Consider the following 5009-nt stretch of genomic DNA (forward strand, 5'->3'; position numbering starts at 1 on the left):
AACATATGAGGGGCAGTACTCATTGATGCATATAATCTTTGTAGCCTTGGAATCAATGGCAAATAATACATTCTTTTATATGGCACCTCTTTATTTTTTCCCTTCCTAGGCTTAAATCTCTGCTCCCTACAAAATTTACATTGTCTAAGATCTTTGTCCTCTTTGTAATATATCATACAACCATTGACACAACAATCTATCTTAACCTCCTTAAACCCAAGTTGGGAAACAATTTTCTTAGCTTCATAGTAATTAGCAGGAATTTCATTTGGAGTTGTTTGCATTTCTCTAAACAAAGTTTCCCACTGGTCAAAAGATCCCTGGGATTGGTTTCCCTCTGATTTTATACTCAGCATCCTACTAGCAAGTGACAATCGTGAATGAATACAATTTTCCCACAAGGATTTACTAACTGAATCTAAGAGGTTATAAAATCTCTTAGCATCTCGATTTGGTTCCTCCACTGTTGGTTGCATGTACATGTGAAACTCAGGTTGTAAAGCATCAACAACCATCTCATGATAACGATCAAAATTTTCTTCCCATGTAACACCACCTAATTCAGAGCTACTTTCAATATCTTCTTCTATCCTAATCTGATTCTCTGTGGGTATCTCTTCTCCATGCTCTGTCCAAACCCAATAATTAGGTTTAAACCCATGAGTATATAGATCAATCTTAATGTCGATCAACTGTTTAAACGTCCCACATTGACATCTGGCACATGGACACCTAACTAAACCTCCTCTGAGAAATTCATGAGTTCTAGTACACACATCCACAAATTCATTTACCCCTTTAATAAAACTGGGTTTAAGACCCCGCCTCTGATCATACGTTCTATCATACATCCAACTTCGGTTCTGGTTTTCCATTATTAATGAATTTAATTTCCTATATATCAAAGGAATGATAAAGATAAAGATAAAGATAAAATAAAACTCAATAATTTAACAGAGATAATAAATAAATAAAAAAGTAGAAGGTTAAACCTTGAATAGCTTTTCTGGGAGTCTTAAACTCTACCAATACTTTGTGATAGTGTATATGCTGAAGAACCAAATACTCCACTATTGTTTCTTTGATCAAAAGATTCTATTGACCCACACCACTATAGTTCCCACTATGAAATGCTGCATAGAAATATCAAATATTACAAAAGAGTATATCAGAATCTTGAGTTCGGTAGCAAAAAACTGAATATTCTTTCAATATTGATGATTCCTCATACTTCACAAAGAAGCAGAAAACTAACTAAGCTCCAAGAAGCTAAACCAGAAAACAGAATCAGTTAGTAACAAAATGCTTAATCAGTAACCAAATTTCAAATTTCAACAAACTTAAACCTAGCTAACAAGAAATCAAGCAAACAATCAACACATGAAGAATAAGCAGAAGTTGGCAATTGCTAATACCTGAGCTGAAATTACAGCAAGCAGTAATTGAAGAAATGAAAAGGGTAGTGTACCTGGTCATAGGAAACCCTAACTTTGCAGCACCAGAGAGAGAGGGAATCTTTTAAGAAAGCTGCTTCAAATGTATATGCTGTTGTTAGAAAATCAAAATATAAAGTTAGGAACAGGGAATCATTGCAATCTATAGATATAACTCTAAATGTTTGAGAAGAAATGGAAGTCACGTTAAAATACTATATAAACTATAAGGTATTGAAACAATAAAAAAAATATTTATTTTAATATTTTTATATTTTTGTCTTGAGACTATTATTAATAAAAATGAGGATGGAATCCAGAGAGCCAATAGATTTGTTCCAGATTTCAAAAGGAAAACAGAACATCTGAAGAAGAATCTATTTGAGGCCATAATGTACTTTGGAAACATCTATTTTTATGTAAAACATCAATTCTCCACCAGCTAGTAACTAGTGATAGTAATTCCAGCAGTGAGATATTGGTGCATACACAAGGTTTACAACCACTTCGATTTCGATTTCGATTTCTATTTTCAGTAGTTTCAACATTAAGACAGGAATAATGATGTCGATAAGCCCATTCTTGATTTCACTATTCAGTTCAAAATATCTTAAAAGGACACTAAAAATAAAAAGAAAAACCAAACTGGTAATTAGCATGTGAGCCCTTTTTTATTGGGCAAGCCTAAGCAAAACTCATGAAACGGTTAGGTTGACATGGGTTCTGTAAAATGGCACACTACCGCACCACATTCGTCGAGCCACATGCTGATCGAAGTAATTTTTAGTCGACGGCCAGTCTGTGAGGCAGGCAGGCATATAGTTCCGATCAAAATCTTGATTGTGTCATACACAACTAAACTGTTTAATTCTAGAGAACAGTCCACTAATGACCATTGTTATGGATCTTATCTATTAATCATAAATTAATGCATGCAATTTAGAGACATTGAAATATAGCTAGCAAGTTGAACTAATACCATAAGCACCATAATCTAAAACTAAACAGTGTAGTAATAGTACCAGAAAATATAATTGATCAAGGTAAATAGATTAAATAAAATCAAAACTCGAGCCATGACATTTTATTTGAAAACTTTTAATGATCAACAAATAAGTTAGCAATATTTTTTTGTAATAAGATAGAACTGGAAGAAAGATGATAGTACGTGTTCCTAAATGTCCTTCCATTTCTATACATCCAAAGTAAAAGTACATGATAATAATAACAAAGGTGACAACTTCCACTTTTATAAAAATGAGATGGTGTATGTAGTTGGCAACAAGAAGAAGGCCAGATATAGCTAGCAGATTCACATGCAGCTGTAAATTCAAATTGGGGTTCAGAAAAATAGTGAAGTCTTATCTCTATCTATCCTTAATTATGGCTTACAAGTAATTAAGAGAACAACAATATACTATAGTGCTTATGATAAATAACTCAACAGTTTGTAGTTATAATTAACCAAAAAACCGGCTCTCTATAATGGGAAAGGACAAGTGAAAAACATGTCAATTGGAAAAGAAAGGAAGGGTAAAACAAATGAAGTGCAAAGAATAGAAGCAAAATCAAAAAGAAAGGCCTGAGACTAAGACAAGTACTACTTTTTTTTTAAATATGGCAATGGCAATAGCAATGGGCATGCACTGAAATATTTATTTTTATTATTATAACAATATGAATACTATTTTTGTTTAGAAAAAAAGAAAAGAGAGAATCAGAAATCACATAAGTATATTGCTAGCTATCCTATTAATAGTGAATATAAGTAGTGAAACCCCTTTTTGTCTTTACTTTATTATTGCTAGCAATCCTATTAGCTACCACACTCACTACTACTTAACAAATAAATAGTAATGCTGTGACGTTGAGTAATGCTGATCTAGTCACGTGGAAGTTGTGAAGTTAGCATTAGCAGTATCACCATAATGTAAAGCCTATACTGATCAGACATGGAAATTAAATCAAAAATTCCATTCAGGCATTTCTTTGAACATGTGGTGCGCAGAGTTCAAAATAGTAAATTTCAATTCAATCTAAGCAACATTCAACCCAGTAATTTCAGAAAGATACAGCCAACAACAATTTCAGTCCAGAAACACAAGTTTTAACAAACCTAAGCCTAACCAAAATTTCTAAAAATAGAATAAAAAAGCAGTGAAAATAAAGAAAAGAAAGACAGGAAACAAGGGAAGGGAACCTGCATTGATGAAAGGAGGAAGAAGAACGGAGAGGCGGTGGGGTGGTGGTGATGTCGCAGTGGCACAGAAGGTCGCCGCCGTTGGTGGTTGCTTGTCGGTGCTTGAAAACGCGGACAGAGGGTGACTCCACGAACAGGGGTGTCGCACGCAGGAACGAAAAAATGGAGAAATGGGGAAGAAAGAGAATAAGGAAGAGAGAGAGGGTAGGCGATGGTGGTCGCCGGTGGTGGTGTCGGACGGAGGCGGTGTTGAAGAGAAAGCGAATTCAACCAAAGGATACCTAGAATACCTAGCGAAGTCAGCCAAAGAATACCTAGCTTGAATTTGGGGAAGTATGCGTTTCTGAACTTTGGAAGCGAGAGTTGATGCGAGAACATGTGTTTTTAGTGATAAAATTTGACGGCTGACGTTAGGATTTTTTCCAGTAAAGAATTTCATAAAAACATTCGCGTTGTAGATATAGTCTCTAAACTGACAGAAATCCCTTCGTACAAACGTTTTGGTTGTCACGAGTAACAAACCCCTTTAAAATTGATAACCGAGTATTTAAACCTCGGGTCGTCTTCTCAAGGAATTACAGGGAGGTGTATTTATTATTGGTTATGAGTTTTCTGGAGAATGTTGAGTTTGGGCAATGGGCACAGGTATATTTAAATGATAAGTAAAATAAAGTAATAATAATAAAATCTCTTGGCAAGGTATAAGAAATTAGAAGTCCAGACTTAGTTATCCTTATCAATAATAATGAAAGTTGAATCTTAATTCCACTTAGTTGACCTTTACTAAAGCAAAGGAAAGTCAAGGGACTAATTAGTTTGATCTTCGAATCCTATTTATTTCCTAAGAAAAGGTTGGGATTATTTGAAGTTCAGTTCAATTAGCAAAGATAACAGTTATCAATTATGTTGAGATAAGGTAACTCCTGAGTTACTGCTTTCTTAACCAAGACCAAAAGGGAAAAAGTAAATTTACCGGAATAAAAATGCCTTCAGATGGGAAGCAACAGTAACATAAATTAAAGAGAGCAATCATAAGTCTGAAATACCTCAAAATATATTAAAATAGAAAATCAATCATAAAGAGTCATAAAAAAAAGTGAGAAAATAAATAAAAAGAACATTGAACATGGGATTGAGAGTCACTCCTAAAACTAAGAGAAGTCTTAAATCCTAATCCTAAGAGAGAGGAGAGAACCTTTCTCTCTAAAAACTACATCTAAAACATGAAAAGTGAATTTGAAAGCCTGTTTATGAATGAATGTATTCCCCCACTTTATAGCCTATAATCTGTGTTTTCTGGGCCGCAAACTGGGTCGAAAACAGCCCGGAAATCGCTGGAGAAGAATTCAAACACGCTGATTTCCGTCACTGCGACG

At 34.4% G+C, this 5009-nt stretch overlaps 1 long non-coding RNA gene across 2 annotated transcripts; it reads right to left on the reverse strand.

Annotated features, from left to right (window-relative positions):
* On the reverse strand, nt 1149-3971 carry LOC107614338. Of its 2 annotated transcripts, XR_001614395.2 has the most exons (4): nt 3948-3971; nt 3634-3914; nt 1469-1527; nt 1149-1269 (listed from the first exon to the last, which is right to left on the reverse strand). It is a non-coding gene; the product is annotated as an uncharacterized LOC107614338 (long non-coding RNA). The 2 variants fall into 2 exon arrangements; XR_001614394.2 differs by having other exon boundaries at nt 3634-3971.

This window comes from Arachis ipaensis, chromosome B08 (assembly GCF_000816755.2).
Source record: "Arachis ipaensis cultivar K30076 chromosome B08, Araip1.1, whole genome shotgun sequence".
NCBI lineage: Eukaryota > Viridiplantae > Streptophyta > Magnoliopsida > Fabales > Fabaceae > Arachis > Arachis ipaensis.